The sequence below is a fragment of the Schistocerca piceifrons genome, chromosome 1 (assembly GCF_021461385.2).
Source record: "Schistocerca piceifrons isolate TAMUIC-IGC-003096 chromosome 1, iqSchPice1.1, whole genome shotgun sequence".
NCBI classification, from domain to species: Eukaryota; Metazoa; Arthropoda; class Insecta; order Orthoptera; family Acrididae; genus Schistocerca; species Schistocerca piceifrons.
The window spans coordinates 484,524,449-484,547,630 of record NC_060138.1 but is presented as its reverse complement, the minus strand read 5'-3'; the positions used below and the strand labels follow the sequence as shown (position 1 = coordinate 484,547,630).

Genomic DNA, 23,182 nt, shown 5'->3' with positions numbered 1-23,182 from the left:
TTGCTGCAGTACGTCTCTACAACACAGCCTACATGGCCTCGATGGGCTTTAGGTCGGCGCAAGGGGCAAGCCACTTCATTCGCCAATTATTCTCTCAGCCAAGAGCTCCTTCATCTACGCAATTGGATGCTGTAGTGTGTTGTCATTCAGGACCGAACGCGTGAATGAAAAGACGCATTGGGGGAAGTAGTAGAACGTCACAACAACGTTGACATGCTTGTGTACCGTGTTCAAAGATTTGGAGGTCAGTACACCAATGCAATATTTGCATGAAGATGGTATCTGTTTTTTCGGACATGTCCGAAAGAACAGATACCAACGGTGACCATGCAGTTCTCTAGAATGAAATGATAACTAAATGAAGACCTTAATCTGTCGACAGGCGTTGATATACATCAACGGGGACAGTTGAAATTGTGTGCCCCGACCGGGACTCGAACCCGGGATCTCCTGCTTACATGGCAGCCGCTCTATCCATCTGAGCCACCGAGGGCACAGAGGATAGTGCGACTGCCTGTGAGACCCACATCCCGAACTTAACGTCGACACACTACATTCGTAGTGCCCCTGCACATTACATTCATTACTCGTGGCAGTCAATCATACCGAATACCGTAGGAGTTCGGGCAATGCGTGTGCATGTCTGAAAGAACAGATACCATCTTTATATAGTTAAGGCTAATCGGCCACTGACCTTCTTCTTCTGTGAAGATGCACACACATTGCCCGACCTCTTACTGGACTCGGTATGACTGTCTGCCGCGAGTAATGATTGTAACGGGCATGGGCACTACGAATGTAGTGTGTGGACATTAAGCTGGGAATGTGGGTCTCACGGGGAGCGTGTAAGGGATAAATCCCTGCAGTCGCACTACCCTTTGTGCCCTCGGTGGCTGAGATGGAGCCGGCAGCGTTACTTAGCGTGCTCGGTCAGAGGATTTAGCTACCCTCTGTAATAAAAAAAAAAAAAAAAAACTGAGTGAACAGATCAACGAACAATGTAAACGGCTGTCATCGGACGTCCACCACGAACAAATTCAACGAACAATATAGAACAAAATGAGAACAAAAAAAAAGATGGATATAGCGTCTGCAATGTAAGCACGAGGTCCCGGGTTCGAGTCCCGGTCGGGGCAGACATTTTCAACAGTCCCCGTTGATGTATATCAACGCCTGTCAACAGCTTAAGTTCTTTATTTAATTACCAATGCAATATTTTTCCTACCTACATCATATCAACTGAACCACAGAAACAACAATGTTCGACGACGTTCCAGGATGCAGCATATATCCTCTCCCTGCCCCCCCCCCCTCCCTCTCTCCTCTTTCTCATCATATGAGGGTACGTAATGCACACAGGAACATGTCGAACATGGTAGTTTTGGCAGTCCAGGTGTTCGTGGGCGTACTTGTCTCATGATCTTTGAACACGGAACACTCAGCGGTCGGCGCTCTTGTGACACTATACTCTTCCGACATGTGTGTCTTTTCAGAGGTGCCTTCGGCCGTGAATTAATTTTTATGGGTGACAATGTGTGACCGCATAGTTCTGCGCACGTGGAGGAACCCTTGGAATGACAGGATATTCGGCGGATGGACTGACCTGCCGGTTCCGCCAACTTAAATCCCATCGAACATTTGTGGGATGCGTTGGACAGTCTTACTGTGGCGTATACACGCAAAAGCGACCCTCCGACAGTTGTGAACCCTATATCACAAGAAATCCTTGCCAACTTCGCGGTCAGCATGGGAGCACGTTCCAGTGGATTTTCTTTGAGTAGAAGTGTTATATCTGTTCGTCTCATAGCGTATTTCTTTCAGATACCTCCTTGCCGTACTGTACTGTAGTGTAATAGTTCTTTCTATGTACGGGCAGGTTTCTTCGAGGTACATTACTTGACTGTGACAAATTATGCGAAAACTACTTTCATTCTTAAGTTTCTACGCCAATATATTTGGCCCCACACACCACAGCCCCTCCAGATCCTGCTTGTGGTCACAAAAGACCTCGTAGTGCTACCCGAGATCTAGGTCCGTTGTAGGCAACGTTCACTCCAAGTTTCTGTCTGACAACAAATAAACGCAACTTTTTGATTTGTTCAGTTGTTTCTAATTTGGGACAGAGCGGGTAGTCGTCAGCTTTCGTTCCAAATGTATTTAACATAAATTTCTTTTAAATAACTAAACTCGAAGCTATTTTTAGAGAAGACCAGGATCTGCAGAATATTAGCTGCAAAATATGGACAAAATTAAATCCTGACTATTTGTTTTGGTATCGCAAGTCAACTATGAAAAGTTGCGTTAAGCTAAAAAGCTTGTATTTGTGCAGCTCCACCGAAAGCAATTCCAGAACTAAAAATGCTCATTTCTAATGCGTTCGCGTTAGTGGCTCCACATTTGCTTCAGAATGAACGAAATGGATTGTTGTTTATATGTTGTCCGGATGGCCGAGTGTAATGATACAGCACATCTACAAAATATGTGAAAAAGTTTTTGGACATTCTTTTAGTTTCTCTGTATTTTTTATTGATGTATCGCTGTGTATTAAATAGTTATAGCCTTTTGCAGTCGTTAGAAATACATTTAATAAGTACATTTAAAAGCATATCTGCATAGAAAACAAGGCAAATAGTTATGACCAACAGTATTTTGCAAACTTTGGGATATCTGCTCACGAACATTTCTAACAGTTGTCGGACTTAACCTTTACGCCTGACAGAAAGTCTAGCCATAGTTGTTACACTTATGTAGAAGAGAGTTTTTCGCGTCCTAAATTTTTTTGAATGTATGTATCAAGACAAACATGTTTCCTTTTCGTTTTCTCTTGTAATAATCACAAGGAAAAAATACAGAAAAGTGGGTTCCCTAAATGATACTGCGATTTTATTGTGTGGAGTTATTATGATTGTGGATTCTTTAATGCCTTTGGATTCCTTATGTGATTACATTTTTGTTACTGGACACAACTACTGTTTATATCTAATTCAATTTATTTTGGCTTTCTCTCCTCTGAGTTATTTAGTTAGATTAAATACTGGGTATTTCTGAATGTCCTTTTGAAACTACTAAGATAAGCAGAGGCGACTTGGTATATTACGGTTTAAACATATGACCATGTCCGTAAATATGTCCTATCTTTGCTGCAGGAACAAACAGCCAAAACATCGTATTCTACGGCTTTATATCTATACAAGTGCTACACTTATTTCTAGAAATTAATCAATTTAAAATCCCAGTAGTACGACCAGGATATTACACGTAATAGATTATCGTAAACCTTGGCTAAACTTAATAAATAGTTAAGTATACGATGTAAACTCTTCCCTTAAATACACACGATGGCAGATAGTCTTTATTCTTTCACCCATGTTGTATGTTTTCACCTTTTTACTTCTAATCTGTTCAGTATTATTATTGTTATTGTTTATGTTTTTGGTTGTTGTTCCATATGGCGATTCCTATATTAAGGTGTAATTGATACACAGTTGACGTAATTTGATAGCTTCTAAGTTTTATTTTCAGACAAATATACGTGCTTAATTACTGCTAAAACTATTATGCATCTTACGTCACGTCTCTGCGGAAACTGACTTATTTGAAACTATATATCAATTTTTTAAAATGAAAGCGGGCGACTGTGTGTAAAATAAATAAACAGTAAACAAAATTCGAATCTACTTTTGAACACATTATTCAGAAGGATAATTTCAAGTTCATTAATTGTATTTCAGCTGCAGGGGGCAGTAAAATGAAATGGAGGCTCGTTCACCAAGCTATAATCTATGTACATCAGATCCTTTGGTTTATTATAGATTGATTTGATTTGTTAATCAGAATTCTATAAGGGCCGCGTGCTAAATTAAACGCATATTTGCCTCACTATCATTCATACACGTATTCTGAAATATACTCGTAATAATGAGATACTAAAGTTGACCTTTCTATTTGCAGATGAATAAATAATTATTACAAAATCAGATAATGATTTACTAATGTCAATCCACAACCTGCTCTATCACAAAAACATGTATTTTGGAATATCAGTACTTGATAATAAGGTGTAGACGTTAAATGGGAAACAATTACGGAGGGCAAAAGTCTGAACTGGTTACAAACGAATCGCGTATTATAAATTACTGCGAAATTGACTAGGAAATTAAAACATTCTCTGGTTTGTGTGTGACAAGGGAACCTTAAATGGTAAAGCCAGTGGTGGGTCACTAATAAAATGTTACAAGACCGTTATAGCTTTCATTACATTGAGGAAAGATTTGAACCCTGACAAAAAAAAGTACAAAGGATCTACGCACCAGAAATTAGGTACACTATAGTATACAGGAAGAAATTGCACCACATCAGACAAGGTGTCTGATGTCGAAAGAACGGCCAATAAGGGATATGCAAAAATGGTGTGTAATTAGCAAGCTATAGGAAAATGCAGCAGAGGAAGAACACAGATATATGGGAAGACCAATGTTGATGGAACAGTCTTAACATTCTAGTCATCGATGTTAATGATCATCATAAAGCGTTATGTAATTCCACGCGATCTTAGAAGTGAAAGATGAATATGGAAGGCGTTGTATAGTAATCTGTAGTACATAGTTTGATTTTGCTGAAAGTCAAGGAAAAAGAAAATAAAAACAAGCAATATATATTCTAAAATTTCTGTGAAAGAATTTCTGTCTATTAAAGAGAAGATAATTATGTTGGTTCCGGAAGATAACAGAAATTGTAACAGCACAAGTTCAATAAGCGAAACTCTGGTATGAGAATTACATAATCATATTTGAGCCGGGTTAATTAGGCCTTTGAACTCGAAAATTACACCCTCAGCTTTCCTGCTTTCCTCGTGTATCATTCTTTCTGCGACAGAAGATTAACTACAATTAGCGCTAAGCTGACGCAAGCCTCTAGTCCTGCAAGAAGTTGTATATCCCTCGTGGCCTTAGTTTCTCTGGACGACATGGTAAATCCACACTCTAGGACAAAAGGCTTATAGCTTAGACGAATTACGTGTCTTGGCTATCGTCACATTTATGATCTTACGCTCACTACTCGTGTACACGAGGGTTGCCCAGAAAGTAATGCATCACATTTTAGTCTTCAACAGTTCCTTATAGGGCATAATGAGAATTACACACACGAAAGAAGGGTTTTTTGTCTACACACCCTATTTTTCCACGTAATCTCCACCCTGCTGTATGGTCTTCTTCCAGCGCGAAACGCGGACGTGTATGCCCTGTCGGTACCAATCATTGTCCTGGTGGTGGAAACAGTGCTTCACTGTGTGAATCATCTCCTCATCGTCCTCAAAATTTCTTTCACGAATTACATTCTTTAATCTGTCCTCGTGAATGACAACATTAGCTGGCTGCAACATGTCAGGTGTGACAGCCGTGGATGGTCTCCCCGACCGCCGCAAATCGTGGAGCTCCGAAAACCCCCTTCTGATGACCTCACCCTCCGTGCCCAGCGGCTAACTTCTTTGCACATAAGTTTATGAATATTCCCCACAGTTTCCTTCTATGCAGTGATAAATTTAATGACAGCGCGTTACTTGTAGCGTACATCAACTATAGACGCCATTTTGAAACTGTACTGCAACTAGGCTATCTGTAGGAAGTGACGAAAACTTGGTGGACTCACTCAGGAGACTATAAAAAATACATACGCACTGTTTCCCACTCGTTCCATTGTCTTCGGCTGAGAAAAAAAAAGTAATGCATTAGTTTCTGGGCAATCCTCATATCTGAGACCTATGAAGCAGTGGTTAAGAAACTGAATAATAGATATGATTAATATAAAAATATCTGTATCTGCGTTGAATGAATTTGCTCAATTTCTGTCTGCATCGATTGCGTCGCCTGTGGCGCCAATGTTTTCAGTACGCCGGTACAGTCTTCTGTACAGCTGCATGAGAGAGCACTAAGGCACTCACATCAAACGAAAATGTTTTCTCTTATACGTCCAGACAGTCGCATTGTAATCGTAAAGTGATAACATTTTCGCCATAAACTTTTCAAGCGGTTTTTACTTGTTCATCATTACTTTGCACGCCCAAAGAGCAAATAAGAAGCAGTTTTCTGTTCCGATGTCTTAGGAAAAGAGACATGGCTATTTTTGAAGGTGGAGTGAACTAGACCTGCGTTGTCTTAAAACTGTTAATCCCAAATGCGATAGAAGCTGACAGGAAGGAACGACGCACTGACGAAACTTGAAGGCAAAGTGCCTGTGTTCTGTGTACGAACCGTACAGTGACTTAATGTATAGTTGTGGCATATTAGCCCATCCTGAGAGCTGCCACATTTGTAATGCGGAATTCTCCGGAAACAACCAAACGCTTGGTTTACAGCGACACTCACAAATGTTAGAATATGCTAAAAATCCCGTTTTTACTCTCAGTTCCACACAATAACGTTACAGATACCTACAAAGCTCGTAAGAGTGCTATTTTGTTTCATGGGTCTGAAAAAGGAAACCACACTGAAAATCAAAAAAATATTTTCCGTTCAGCGCTTAGCTACAACTTCCTGCTCGTTCTGTCTGCACCAGGCGGAACTCCAGGAACTTTCCACTTATAGGGAGACTCTATTCTGCTAAGCATCTTAACGTGCTAGTAACTGTCTATTCCGAACTGAAAAGTGCGACGTGACCCGATACGTGGGCATACTAAAGACTTTGCGCAACACACCTGCAATAAGCGTTATCGAACTTTCATTGTGGTTTTAATTTCGCAACCGAAAAAAAATATCCCTCGTAAAGCACAAAACAGTACAAACAAGACCGTCATACGATTTTCAACAGTTAAGTGGGTCATGAATTACAAGAACATGAAATTCTATATATTTCGATGAAAATTTAGCTGCGTATGCTGATGACTATTGAAAGGGCGAAAGAAAAAGCCGCATGTCCTCATAGCAGCTACAGCAAAATTATGGAAATATGGATCAGATATCTGGCAGCAAATACACCCTAAAGATAAATGTAAAATAATTTCATTCGTATTTGTACGCCGCTCGGAAAATAAAAGAGAACAGTGTGATTTACGTCTCACTATGGATTGAAAAATGACGTACATCCCACGCTGGAAAATGTAACCCGACGGCGCTTTTCCGTGAATTACTTTCATCTTGTGTACATACAGGAATTGTACAGTTAAGTGATATCAGGGGAAATTTCATACAAGAGTCAATAATTACAAAACACGATATACTGAACCAGAGTATGATAACCCTTTACCCTTAGAATATCGTTTATTTCGAAAGAAAATTAAAACCACATGAAATCAAACTAAATAAACGTATAAATTCACTGCACCTGTGAAGTCCTATGTGTGTACCAGTCGATATTCATGCTCAAGTGCATTATTATGGTTCAAATGGTTCAAATGGCTCTGAGCACTATGGGACTCAACTGCTGAGGTCATAAGTTCCCTAGAACTGAGAACTACTTAAACCTAACTAACCTAAGGACAACACACACATCCATGCCCGAGGCAGGATTCGAACCTGCGACCGTAGTGGTCGCTCGGTTCCAGACTGTAGCGCCAGAACCGCTCGGCCACCAGCGGCCGGCTGCATTATTATATTTATGTTAAAGTTTATTTTCACGTTGATATCCGTAGTGATCATCATCTGGTTCCGCTTAATTACACTTACATTTCAGTCGAGAGGACAAATTCCATAGCGATAATATTTACAATCTTAAAAAGTACGAGTACTTTTCCGTGCAGTCCTTTATTAAGAGTCACCTATATTTCCTTAATAAAAAACGTGGCTATACATTTTCCTGGTGTAAATGTGGCTTGCGCTCAGACTACGTTTAAGCCTGAAATGCACTGACGGAAAAAAACCGCAGTACCATAAAGTAATTAGTGTAGAGTGATGAAATTTCGGGAAAACGTTTGTGTAGGTAACATGTTTAAGTGATTAACAATTCGGGCTTCACAGGTTAATGCAAGCGCGAGATAGGGCACTGAAAATGTGAAGTACTGGTTCATTAATAATATGTGTAACTGCCAGGATGTTGGGTGCGAGCATCCAAACTTGCATGCACTGGCGCCGTCTTTTCAGTTTGTGGGGCGTAGTTCCATACCTGTTGCTCTTGGTCGGGCAACACAGGGACGGTTAACGCTGTTTGTGGACGACGCTGGTCTTGTCATCCGACGGTGTCTCATACGTGCTCGACAGAAGAGCAGGCCGAGGCAACATGTCAACACTTAGTAGCGCATGTTGTGTTACAACAGCGGTATGTGGGTTAGCATTCATGATGATGAAGTCCGATACTTCTTGGACAGAGCGTAGGGGAGCGATACGGAAGACCCGCACCGCCTTACTAGGCAAGATCCTAGTGGAGGTAGTTTGCCATTGCCTTCTTCCGACCGTAATAATGATGAATGATGATGATGAAGACGACACAACAACAGCCAGTCATCTCGAGGCAGGAAAAATCCCTGACCCCCGCCGGGAATCGAACCCGGGACCCCCTGCTCGGGAAGTGAGAACGCTACCGCGAGACAACGAACTGCGGACTGGTTAGCATTGCCCCGATGGGAAACATTCCTGGAATGCTGTTCATCAATAACAGTACAACAGGTCAGATCATCAGATTCAAGTACAAATTTGCAGTCAGGGTGCGTTAGATAACCACGAGAGTGCTCTTTCTGTCATACGAAATCGCACCACGTACCACATAACTCCAGGTATAGGACCAGTGCGTCTAGCAAGCACACAGGTTGGTTGCAGGGCCACAACTGGCCGCCTCCTAACCAACACAGAGCCGTCACTGACACCGATGTAGAACCATCTCTCATCATAAAACGCAACAGACCACCACCGGACGCTCCAATGAGCTCTCGCTTGAAACCACAGCCACAAATGGCGGTGTTTTGGGGTCAGCGGAATGCAAGCTACAGGGCGTCTGGCTCGGAGCTGTCTTCGAAGTACCGATTTGTAACAGTTCGCTCTGTCACAGTGGTGCCATCTGTTGCTCCAATTTCTGCTGCAGATGCATTACAGTACGACAGAGCCATACGCCGAACACGATGGTCTTCCCTCTTGGTCGTGCCAGTTAGCCGTCCGGAGCCCTGTCTTTTTGCGACCGTACGTTATCGTGAGCAACGTTGCCGGCAATCGTATACAGTGGCTACATCCCTGGCAAGTCTTTCTGCAATGACGCAGAACGAACATCCGGTGTCACGGACCAATCACAAAACCTCACTCAAACTCAGTAAGCTGTTGACAATGACGTCGTCGGCGTCTTAAGGTCGTTCTTGACTGTTACGTATTAATTCCCTACGTCAGGTCTCACAAGTAACTAACGTTCACGACAGTTACAGCGTGTATTCTCAGAAAACCTATTTCGCAACCTCATAGAGGCGCTACTAGCGCCACTCTTATGCTACTGGTTAGTGTATGTTTAATCCCGATTGCGATAATGCTCTTGTACTGTGGTCTTGAGTGCTGCTACCAAATCAGAGAACGCCATGTTATTCATTTCCTAGTCAGTATTCGGAAACAAACGAGGAACAATAAATTAGTGCTGGGTCACACTAGGAATAAATGAGTGCTGTCGCTCAGCATCACAATCCACTGATATCTGTTCATCTGCAGTCACAATATCGAACCTCTGACGTCCTATATAGATTTTTATTTATTTATTTATTTATTTATTCTTTGCCCATGGACTCCAGCTGAAAATCCAGCTGCGAGTATTGGGTGTGTCATACAATAGGCTATTAACATCAAACTGGATTTCATTATATATAAATGAAACAAATAATTGAACAGAAGTTGTCTATAAGCATACAAAGGTATTACATGTTTCACATTGTATATACACACAAATCCGAACAACATACAGAAATGATAATTTTTAAAGGTACATTTCAGTAATGATATAACATATTTAAACACCATCTTAGTACTCACTCAAACTGTGTATACATTTCTTTGAGAGATATAGTTTCAAATGATTTTTAAAACATTTTACGTCTGTTTCTTTTTTAATGATTTTGGGGAGTTTATTAAACCTTTTGCTTGCTTCTTCAGGGGCAGTCATAGACAGTTTTAGATTTCTGTTTATCATGTAGTAATTTTCATTATCTCTTGTATTGTGTTTGGAACATCTTTATTTAGGAGGTGTTCATCGCTTGAACTTACCGCCATTATGCTTTGGTATATGTACAGTGAATATACTGTCATAATATTATAGTGTACAAAAGCTTGTCTACAGGTCTGTCTTGGTGGTATATTTGCAATGCATCTCAGTGCCCTTTTCTGTAGCTGCGTAACTGCAGCAGTTATAGCTAATAGAGTATAGCTTCTGAGGGGTCTCATTAATCAATCTCGTTGTGCTGAAAACGTGTTTGATAAATCTATTGACATTTGCCTTTTCCATTAACTACTGGCTCATAATGCACCTTATCTGTCCCTCCTCCAGTTTTAATAACATTCTGCAATACCGAAATCAACTAACTTCCAGGTAATATTTTTTACCCTCTAAATGTGATCGCTCTTGAAGTATTGTTATACCTGAAGCTACGCCCGGTACTAGCAATAGCGGGAGCGTTAATATAACAGAAATTAATAGGAGTCGACGCCACATATTTGCAATTCATAGCAGTGATACGACGCGGTGCTTCATAAATTCTGAATGCACGTTTCGGGTTGTCAGCGTACACGTGCTGTTAAACTATTCACTAATTTATGCGCATTGCAGATGCCACCGTATGACTGCCAGGATAATCGTAATGGAAAACTGGGAATAATAAATGCGGAACATCAAGAGGTTTGCGTTAAAACGTCCGTAAAACTGGACTGGGGCTGTTTAAATGCCAACAGGCAGTCATACTAAAGTATTGTAAGATTTGCAAATGTATCAGCGGTTCCTTGAATCGCGTGGACAAGTTATATCGCATAAATTTAAGGTAAAAGGAAAGCAGTGTTAAAATTACTTAATAACTAAAAGAAAGAAAGGGAAACACGGTAAAAATACTAACTGTGGAAGATAAATTATAGTAACTGAACGATTACGATATATAGAAGGAAAAATAACAAAGGATGGCTGCAACAGAAAAAATTTGGGCGCAATAAGAACCACAAAAAGATGGAAATTAAAAATAAATGAGGAAATACACCAAAACTTTAAAAAAAGAGGAACGTCCAGAAAAAGAAGAGATAATTTTTGGACTTTTAAACAGAATGAGTGAAAACTCCATAAATATTAGGTGTATGTATGTACGTGTGTGTGTGTGTGTGTGTGTGTGTGTGTGTGTGTGTGTGTGTGTGTATGTATGCATGCTCCATAACTCCTTCAATACCACTAGAGCGATTTTAACTAAACTTGATACACACATCCTGTGCTCTTTTGTAACAGTCGCTGTGGGGGTAAGAACTACCTACTATCATAGTTCAGGAGAGATGGCGTCGAAGACAATGAGATGCGTCAGAAACTGCTACATCACGTATGACGTTTACATTTATTACTTCTTTCCTGCTAATTCTGTTCGCTAAATATTTACCTGACAGTATCCACATATGCCTCTGAATGTACCTACACATATACATCATTGTATGACCGATAGTTCAAGAGATGTGACTTCTTAAGTACTGAGATATGCGAAAAAATTTCCCAACATTCGCGAAGTTTTACTACATTTATTCTTTTTTAATAAGAAACTCCCAGTCTAATCAGTTTAATGAAATTCCAGAAATCTGAAAGCGCTTTTGATAGCTTTCAGCTGCGAAGCGCATGCGCCTGTAGGCAAAAACTGCAGCTGTTTATAGAGTTGGGAAGAGGCGTTGCCTATGGAGACGTTTAAGAAATAGATAGGCGAAAAAGCTGCGCCTAGAGTACAGCAGTTGTTTGGGGTCATGTTTCTTAATTTGAATACTGTACTTATACGTTAGTACATTATACGTATGTTTTTGTACGACCGTTTTATTATTTCAAAGATGTTTTTACGAATACACAGCGATGAATTTTTTTCAATACTTCATTACAAAAATGGTTAATTTTTTATTTCAGTTTTCCATAGAAAATTGGCAAAATGAATACCCAGAAATTGCCCAGTTTGTCAGCTATTAAGTTATAAAACAAACTTTAAAGTATCTCTGGGAACAGAACTTAAAAAGCAGCTGTGTTCTAGAAATAAAAAGGTTCAGTAACTTAAGGAGAGCACGAAAAATGTGAGTTCTCACTCTGTTTCATGAGTTAAAATGAATCATGCAACATTTTTATTTTATTTTGAAAAAATATGCATGGTCCGTAATAATAATATTTTTTAAATTGCAGAAGTAATCTATATCAAAAAATAATTATTGTGTCTGATCGTACAAACGTTTTTTTTTTTTTGTAACCCTCACTTTTTTCTTAACTGACTTACTAAGCATCTCCTCAGAAAAATAAACACTGTGGATAAAACGTTAACTGTAACTTTCACTCTACGCTGTCTTAGTAACCAAGGTGTTGTTATGACCATCAGCCAGAGTGTGAGAGAAAAACTGTCGCTTCGTATGTCTGTCTATGAAACGGAAAGTACCATATTTACAGAGAAGCATTTTCATCACGTGATCAAAGAAGACAATTGTGGATAAATGTTGAAACTATCGGACGATGATACTAACAAATGTCATTGTAAACTGCTGACCGGAAATATTTTAAAGCAGTAGATATAAGTGGAGGATATACACTGCGAAGATCAGTTCATTTCCACGAAGAACGAACAAACTGTAATTCCTGCAACCTCCAAGAGAGGGAGAGAGAGATACAAGTGGAAGGTCAAGAACGACACGTTCGTGTTACCACCACTACTATTCTGCTTGCAAGTCGAAGAAACAAAGAAGTGAAAGAAAATTTCTGAAGAACAACAAAAGTGCAAGAGGAACACATAGTCCATGTGGTTGGATGTAATGAGATTTTAGAACAGCTGTTGCAAGGACAAGGCAACATACTTAACGAAAAATATGGCTAAAAGATGAAAAAAGGGAAGACGAAACCAATGAAAAGTCGAAAACAAAGAAAAAATAAAAGTAAAATATCCTTAGTATCAAAATTGGAAACGACACAGTAGTGAAAGGAGTGAAATAATTCTATCTGTGATCTAAATTGTTCAACAAGGCCAAAGCAACAAAATAACAGGCGTAGATCGGCAGGGGCGAAGAAAGATTTCGCCAATAAAAGAACTCTGCTGGTCCAGAAGCTGATACAGAAGTGAGGAGAAATATTCCTAATAGTGTACGTAAAGTCTTTCACATTAAATGGAAATAAAATGCACGACATCAGTCATTTGGAGGAGAAGACCATTTTAAGTGTGGTGTTGTTGAAGAATGTTAAAAATTAAATGTATAGTTAAAATACGAAAAGAAGAAGTTATGAAAAGAAGTCTGTAGGAAACCCTTTACTGGAAGAAGAGACAGGTTGATGGTACAGCCCATACGAAATTCGGGAATACTTAACATGCTGCTTTGAGGAGCAATTAAGATGGAAAACAAGAGAGAGAAGATATCCCCATCAGTAGCAAACAGTATTAATTGCTAGATCACTGAGGCGGTCTACAGGCGTGCATAATGGTACGAAAAGACATGCAGTGAAACTGCTTAGCTGTGTTTTGTAAAGAGCACTTGGAACCACAACTGAAGTTGCTTCGATCAGCTTGTAAGATAACTGAAGTCAAATTTCACTCTATGTGTGGTAGAGAGAGAAATCTGGGGCTAATAGACATTAGGAACGTATTAGCACACAGTTTTTATTTTATTTTGCTTGTTCAGGTGGAATTTGTTAGTTGCTGCAGGGTTCGTAGCAGGCGGACGGCAACTGTGACGTAGTTCCCTGGACGGCCAGAAAGCGTGGGATCTCATCTGGGCGGCCTGGAAGTTTCAGAAACAAGAGGGTCGGTAACAGACAGATTTAGGCATAATTGTCTGGATTTTTCCAGCTGGAAACCCGACGCCCAACTAAACCACGTCGGGGTTCGTAGAGCTCCGTATTATACCAGAGGGGCTAATATTTCACGTAACTCACTGCGTGAGTACTTAAACTCAGAGGCAGTCTTCTGACAATAACCGAAATCAAAAATTGAGTTTTTAGACCAAAGAGCGTTACGTTGGTAAGCCTTTACTCAACAGCCGTTACCTCGGACTTACTCCCGTTTGGTAGCAGTTCGGAATTCTATCAGTACAACTGGTGGTTGGTCCTTTAATTTTACAATTCTTAAAGATTTGTACAACCGAATTCATCGCTGGAAAGGGGAACTAATAAAATGCAGGTGCTGACAAAGAAGTAAAGGTTGAAATTGAAATCAAAGCTCAGCAGTGGATGGTGTAGGCTTCACCCACGGTGTGTCGACGGTACGTATGATTAAAATTCTCACAGTATTGTCCTCATATTTCAGAGTGTCTCACGTTAAAAACACTCAAAACGCTCAGAAACTGCAGCACATAGACTGTCCGTTCGTTCTTCAGTCGGCCTCAAAAACGCCGATGAAAGTAAGCTCTTATTTTATCTCTCACGGAGCTGTAGAGTAAAAGTAAGTGGTAGCTGCCGAAACATCGTCTGTGTTTCATTCATTAAAAATAATCATGTTGCTGTGTATCACTGCAGTAATTTATTCTCACAGTTGTTTTCTCACTCAAAATGCTCTGAAAATTTTCGTATGTACGCACAAAGGCAGCGAAAATGATTTCGTCACATATTCAAATGACGGAAGAATGAAGTAATTGAACGAATTTTAGCTATGGAGATGTCAGTTTCGAAAAAAAGGGCCCTTTGTTAGGTTTAGAAGTATCGGGTTCGTATAAAATCCCAAGTGTGAAAGAAGATCAGTCTGCAAAAGATATCGCTTACAACACAGTCGTGTTTTCTAGAACATTGCTTGGATGTGTGTGACGGGTACCAAATAAGTCAAACTGGGGTACTCAACATGTAAATATGACAGCAGGAATGGCTACAGGATTGTCTGACTTATGGGAGAAAACCACGGCGATGCTGAGGAAACTAAATGGGTAGACGCTTGAAGTTAGACGCAAACTACCCCGTGAATAACTAGTTAAAAAGGTTTCAGTAACCTGTTTTTAATGGCGATTCAAGTATTATAGAACAACTACCTATTTATGACTCTCGTATGGGCCCGAAGTCAAGTATAGAATAATTACAGCGCGCATACAAGCGTTTAAGTAATCATTCTACCAGTTTCCAATCCCCGAATGGAATAAGAAAACAACACAATAACTGCTACAATGGGAAACACCCTCACCCATTCATTCCATTGTGGTTTGCAGAATGTAGATGGAGATGTAAACTAAGAAAAGCTTGGTCGTGCACTTTCTGCTTTTGTCAAGGTATTTTCATTGTCTCAGAACGACAACAGTCAGGCGCATCGAAAGCAGTTGCACTGTTACACTCGGGGCTTCGTGTGAATTTTATCTGCAGCGGATCCAGAATTAGGTTACTAAGTAGAAATTTAAGCATAACCTGTTTTATGACTCATAATCAGCACAGACTCAGAAAATATTTTCTTGCGAAACATAACTGGCTCTGTATACTCACGATGTAATGAAGGTTCTCGACAAGAGATCTCAAGTTGATCCCATCATCTAAATTTTCAAGGGGCCTTTGGTATCGTCTTCAAAAAAGCACTCCGTCATCAGACCACAAGTGGCCCATCGGGACCATGCGACCGCCGTGTCATCCTCAGCTGATGATGCGGATGGGAGGGGCGTGTGGTTAGCACACCGCTCTCCCTGTCGTTACGATGGTTTTCTTTGACCGGAGCCGCTACTATTCGGTCGAGTAGCTCCTCAATTGGCATCACGAGGCTGAGTGCACCCCGAAAAATGGCAATAGCACATGGCGGACCGAATGGTCACCCATCCAAGTGCCGGCCACACCCGACAGCGCTTAACTTCGGTGATCCGACGGGAACTGGTGTATCCACCGCCTCAAGGCCGCTGCCATCGTTCTTCAGAAGCGAATTCTAATTATATTACTTGCCTGTGGTGTATCTCCTCAGTTGTAAGATTAATTTTCTGATTTCATATCAGGAAGGTCATATTTTGTAGTAACTGACAGGAAATCATTAGTAACACAGAAGAGATATATGGGGTTCCCCAAGGAAGTGTTGGAGGCTCTGTGCTATCCCTGATCAATGTAAACAGTATGAGAAGCTGCGAGCTAACATCCCAAAGATGTTCGGGCTCACATACGGTTCCTCTTCATCGAAATGTCTTGGCTCAAACTCGTCTAGGGGTTGAACCGCACATGTTGCACTACACGCCCTAAATCAGACACTTGTGACCCTTTGGTTAAATTGTCTGGCTGATGGCAAGTTTGCGAAATACAAAGTTAATATAACATATAATAACAGCAATAATAACACCGGGAAGTAAATTAACGACCCATACATTGTGTAGGTCACACAATTGCGATTTTGCTACAATAATCTTTATTTAGTAAGAAAACTAATAGCGAAATTGGTCGTATTTAGAAGTACTATTACAATCGAATGCCTATCCATTTGACACAGTTGAATCATTCACAGTCTCATGCAAAACATCATACTCCACCTCGATATTTACACGAAAAGTTAGAGTTCATTCCAGGCGCGCGGCTGCTCACCGCTCGGAGATTAAGTCCCGCGACACCATACAACGCGTAATTTCTAGCTGCCTAAAGGCCAACTGACCGCTTTTGCGTCTCAAAACAAACTGTCCTCTTTGGTGTCTCGGCCAGAACTGCCCTCTACCCGTCTCCGAACACCTTCGTTCAACTGATTAGCGCAGTTCCCTTTCCTGAAGCCGTCCATCTGATTTGCTATAACTTATTCTACATTATTTTACATTTTAACATATTTAAATAATCAACGCTTGACCACTTTTACGTTCTAAATAAAGTAGCAATAATATCCATTACACGAAAAACGTTAAATTCTCTTACATAAAACCAATAAAATTTCCTTCTTAACTTTGAATGTCACGGCCAGTAGCCTTGCACCAATGTCCTTTCTGATAAATAAATAAAGAACAAAAGTAACTATTACGCACTAACTTTACAGCAAATATTGTATTACCTAATGATTCAGTAAAGTGTCATGCTGTCATCTTTCAATGTGTTTTGTGTGGAGGAAATGATGATCTGATGCTTAACCTGAAAATACTGATAATTTTAATTTATTATGTCTTTTAAGCAAATAAGGTTACAGAGTTGATATTTACAACGTTTGTCGTTTTAAGGATGCGCTTCTATATGAAATGTCGATTGTTAAGATCGACCAAAGCGTTCAGATTTCAGTATTCAGGTATTCATTACAAATCTTGTTAATTTTACTTTAATAGTAAATCCTAAACTATTATAGATATGATCAATATTCTAGTCTTATTGGGATCACCATGAAAATTTATGGAAGATGGCAGATTAAAATTAGTGTTGCTTGATTCCCTGCATTAGTACAGAATTAAACAGTTTTCATAAATGAATTAAACAGTTTTCATAAATGTCTCCATTTATGGCCGATCTTAGGTCCGCCACATTTAACACTGCTACGATTCCTTGACCGCAGAAGTCTTCTACTGGGTTTCTCTATGACGTAGGTTCTCGTCTGTCTCACTAGCACAATACAGCGCCTAGGCATCAATAGACAATAGAAGCCTGTGAGTTTCCCCATCTCGTGGTGAATCTGCGCCCTTTGTGGCACGCGATCCTGGACGACAGGGTTCCTTTCACAATTCCTGTCGGCTGAATCTTTCGGCAATATACTTAAATGAGAGCTCAGTGCTCGTTAACTCAGAAAGCCCACTTAGATGATTCGCAGACAGTACTGTCTTTTACCGTCTAGTAAGTTTATGTAGACTTGTCATGTTAAGGAGAGCGCTTCTGAAGAAGAGAAATTTATTAACATCGAGTATAGATTTAAGTTTCAGGAAGTACTTTCTGAAAGTATTTGTGTGGAGTGTAGCCATGTATGGAAGTGAAACATGGACGATAAATACTTTAGACAAGAAGAGAATAGAAGCTTTAGAAATGTGATGCTACAGAAGCGTGCTGAAGATTAGACGGATAGATCACGTAAATAATGAAGAGGTACTGAATAGAACTGGAGAGAAGTTTGTGGCACAACTTGAGTAGAAGAAAGGATGTGTTGGTAGGACACATCCTGAGGCATCAAGGGATCATTAACTTAGTATTGGAAGGAAGCAGGGAGGGTAAAAATCGTTGAGGGAGACCAAGGCATGAATACACTAATGTATTCAGAAGGATGTACTAGGTTGCAGTAGGTTCTGGGAGATGAAGAAGCTTGCACAGGATAGAGTAGCATGGAGAGCTGCATCAAACCAGTCTCTGGACTGAAGACCACAACAACAACAATTTTATTAGAACATCAAAAAGAATTGCAAACTTATTAAGACAGGATGTGTATATAGTAGGATGAAGTAGTTAGCCGCGCGGGATTAGACGGGCGCTGCAGTCATGGACTGTGCGGCTGATCCCGGCGGAGGTTCGAGTCCTCCCTCGGGCATGGGTGTGTGTGTTTGTCCTTAGGGTAAATTAAGTTAAGTAGTGTGTAAGCTTAGGGTCTGATGACCTTAGCAGTTAAGTCCCATAAGATTTCACACACATTTGAACATTTTTTTGAAGTAGTTATTGGCCCTAAAAAACAAAAAGGGTAGGTCCACCATATACACTCTAAAATCCGTTAAATTTCGATTACATAGTAAATAATACAAATTTAAAAGTTATGGATTCAACTAAATACCTGCAGATTACTGTTACAAACAACTGGAACCATCGAAAAGAAAATGGTGTGAAAAAAAGACTGTTTTACTGGCAGAACACTCAGAAGATAGAAGAAATGTACTGAAGAGAGTGCCCACATCCCCTTTTGGGGTGCTGCTGCGTTGCATTGGATCCTTATCAGATAATAATTGTCGGAAGTCATCGCAAGATTTGGAAGTACGGCAGCTCTTTCTGCACCATCGGGAAATTGTGTCACGGGTATGATAAGCGGGTTGGATTGGCAACAATTAAAACAAAACGCTCCTCTCTCCTCCGAGTTAGTAAATATTTGACTCCCACCTATGTCGGGAGAAATGACCATTGCCATAAAAGAAGAGAAATAAGAGGTCACACAGAAAGATATTTTTCCCACGTCTTAGACGAGATTGGAACGGTCGAGAAACGGTCTGAAAGTAATTCTATGAACCCTAAGCCACATCAAAGAGTAGTTGTATACTTGTAGATACAAATGTGACAACTATTTTTGTTAAACGAAAAGTGTTAGACAGAAAGAGCAAGTTAAATAAAAGCTTCTGCTGCAGATCTCCATTACTCTGTAGCATACCTTACACAACTAGACTAGGCACTGTCAAAGTGTGTTATTTATGGGCCTAGGGAAGTTTATTTTTGGAAAGCCAGGAATCACGGCACGCAGTTGCTACTTGTTTTTTCATCACATTATGCTACACTCAGACAGTCGTGTAGTTTCGTTATCTACGTCGTCGCTTCTCATCTTGTCTGTATAGCGTATTTGTGTTTAACAAACACTCGCTCGTGGACACACGCAAGCGCGCGAGCACACACACACACACACGCACACGCACACACACACAAACACACACACACACACACACACACACACACACACACACACACACAGAGAGAGAGAGAGAGAGAGAGAGAGAGAGAGAGAGAGATCCGGGCACGGCGAGATATACGATAGCAGGCGAGCAACACAGAGGGACGATTAAATAGGCTGGTCTCCGGGGTAGTTCGCCCTCTGCCGTCGGCTGGGCAGTAATTAAATGGGGGCGCAGACGGGAGTAGACAGGACGGCACAACGACGGACACCTCTTGTCCCAGTGGAAATCCACAGCTGGACCTTACACCTGCTCTCCATCCAGTGGATACGTGTTCCCTGCAAACGGCGGACAAATTGGAGCAGAGCTAGGCAGATAGCACCACGACTACCGAGCACGTCGCTGGAGTATTCAATGTCAAATGTGGGGGTTTAAGTCTCACCGGTTCTGATTAAACCCTTCTGCCTTCGTGATGATGTTTGGTTTGTAGGGCGCTCAAGTGCGCGCTCATCAGCGCACGTACAAAGTACAAATTTTTTCACACTCCAATCTAGCAACTGTCACGAATGATGATGATGATGATGATGAAATGATGAGGACAACATAAACACCTAGTCCCCGGGCAGAGAAAATCGCCAACCCGGCCGGGAATCGAACTCGGGACCACGTGATCCAGATGTAGCAACGCTAGCCTCTAGACCACAAGCTTCGGACTTCTGCCTTCGTGATGCTCATTATGTGCTTGCACGAGTCAAACGCTTCAGCAGACGTTACCATGGGAAGGACAAAATTCACATGGAGAGAGACGAACCGTTGTACTAATTGCGAGTTCTGTCTGCATGGGGCAAACCGTGTACGAAAACGGGAATTGTGGGTTCGTGTATGGGTGGTTTAGAGGATTGGTTTGCGTTCGAGGGCATCAGTACTGGTGCCTAGCCACAGGATCTCACTCTTTCCATCGTTCGACGTTCAGTACTTGCTTTCAAGCCTTTTCGACACAGTTATCTCATCAATGTATATCCCTTAAAGCTCAACTAGGCCCTCTTGGTGGAGTCGGCGAGAGCGAGCAATCTCGTTCTGTTTTGAAGCAGAGGGTGAACGTGATTTCCTCGTTCCTAGAGCAGCACCTGTCACATATTGTGGCTATAGTTCAACGTCTACGAGAAAAATATCTCCGTACCACTTAATTTGGAAAATGATAAAAATAGCGATCGAAAGGAAGGAAAGAAGACTAAGATTTGGTCTGTTGACGACAAACACTTTAGAGGAACAGCACAAGCTTGGATGGGAGTTCGGATGAGGAGAAAAACTACCTCTGTGTTTTCAAAGAAATCCGCTAACACTTACCTTTAACGATTTAATGAAATCATAGCTATCGAAAGGTGCAGTATTTAGTCAACTATTGCCAAAACACTAGGAGCAGAATACATTTCACGTTAGCCACGACGTATTGAATCTTATCGTGGCTCGTCTCTGCCGGGCCCAGGATCACAGACGGAACGAGGATACACTTTCGGCTAAGGGTAGTCTTTTGGCGCCTGCAGAAAGGCACGTAGGCAATCTGCGAAATCGGATACTGGCGTGAACAAGTACGTGTCGTGGCGTCGAAACGCTTGCGTAATTATTCCATGATTAATTTTGTGTTATGTGGAATGCTATAATTTCCTTTATGGCGACTAAACAGAATCTTGTAGGTCATTGGCTGACTCAAGTAAAAAGACGTGAGCGGTGTTTCGATAGGAAGTCGAAAGCGTGACATAACGCCTTTGCTTGTGTAGCTAAGTCAACCTCTTCTTCGTGTCCCGCCAACGAGACTGCGCACTCTCTACCACGGCGACTTAAGGAGGTGCATGAGTTCGCGCTCAGTCGTTTACCGCGGATAACTGCAACGTGGCCATTCAAGGATAAGTGCTGCAACATAGACGCTTTAAGCATTTGCAGAAGCTGAATATCACTTTTCAGCGTCTGTGTGAGTCTTTATTTTACCAACTTACATGCCCGTGAAACAACTCGCTCACATGAGGTGGAAGGAGGCCTTCGAACTATTGTATATAGAATTCATGCCTACTGAGGTTACTGAGCCACAGCTACTGGCGCTTGTTTCAGGAACACATTAGTCTGTACGGCGCACCAACATTTGTTAGAAGCTATGCGTAGGGTTCTTTATACTATGTATGTTATATTTTTTTGAGGTTCAGATAACTGTCATTTTATTTCGAGAGTTTTTCTGCGTCAACTTGGCTAACATACATGGCTAGAAATGTTTATGCCACTATTCCTCTGTCTATCGGGTTACAGCGCAGTTGGTAATTTATGAATTTTATTTGTGATGGTTTGAGTAATTCATTTTGTACTCAGGATTAATCTACTTGCTATTTTAATTGAAGCCTTGCGGGCGTTTTGTATAAATTTTAGTCACATTTTTATAGAACTAGCCTGAGTAATTGCAATTTCAAGTCAAACTACCTACGTAGGTACATTTTCTTTTGGCTGTGATTTGTATTCTACTGAATTCCCTGCATGGCTGTTTTACTGAGACAACCGGAAACTATTTATGGGAGTTCAAATAATATTACTCCGTTTTGCATAAAAGTAATATTTAATCTCGGCTCATAGTTGATCATTGTCAATTCAGATCCGTTGTGCTTACAGTTGCTAATTCATATGTTACCAAAATGTTTATTAATGCATCATGTAATTTTTTATGTATATGGGTCACAAGAAATATTTTTTCTGCCCGTTCTAGTGGTAGTTGAATTCATAATGTGCTTCACTGAGCTCTAAGCAGTGTGACTATTTCAAGCCGCAACTAAGAACTGCTCAAATTTCAAATATTAAATTTTCATTGCTGATATTCTTGCCCTCATCTGAGTGTTAAACTCAAATAACTGTTCGCTTGGACAAATTTTTCTCCGGGTGACGTGTTTTTGCCGGCCGGTGTGGCCGAGCGGTTCTAGGCGCTTCAGTCTGGAACCGCGCGACAGTTACGGTCGCAGGTTCGAAACCTGCCTCGGGCATGGATGTGTGTGCTGTCCTTAAGTTAGTTAGGTTTAGGTATTTCTAAGTTCTAGGGGACTGATGACCTCTGATGTTAAGTGGCATAGTGCTCAGAGCCATTTGAACCATTTTTTGACGTGTTTTTTGTGGCCTGGCACTTTACCACTGGCAGTTTTTTCCGTGTTAGCGTATTTTATATAATGTCGATAATATGCGTAAACTTGTATTTTGAGTGGACTTAGATCAACGTAAGGGCTTGTTTATGAACACAAGAGCAATTTAGCTCCGTGTTAATTATGAAATGTTAGACTTCATGTCCCTTTACATTACAAACAGGTTCTTTGTATCAGTTTCATTGAAGAGAGGCAATAGCACATCGAGAGGACACGTGGCTCATAACTTCATGGTTACGTAAGTTATTACAGTGATACGTGTACCCGGTGGTAAGTTGCTTGGAAATGGAGTCTATAAACAGTCCGATGCCGAATCAGTACAACAGCAAACAACAGGTCAAGCGAAGAAACAGTTTAATAAAATCGTAAAAACGACAAGGCAACTTACAAGTATCAGACGCTAGTGTAAGTTCTTCTGGAGACGTTCTGTCACACACGATT

At 40.8% G+C, this 23,182-nt stretch overlaps 1 non-coding gene across 1 annotated transcript; it reads right to left on the bottom strand.

Moving 5' to 3' along the window:
* Positions 1-419: 419 nt before the first annotated feature.
* Trnat-ugu lies at positions 420-494 on the bottom strand. The gene has a single exon. It is a non-coding gene; the product is annotated as a tRNA-Thr (tRNA).
* Positions 495-23,182: the final 22,688 nt, after the last annotated feature.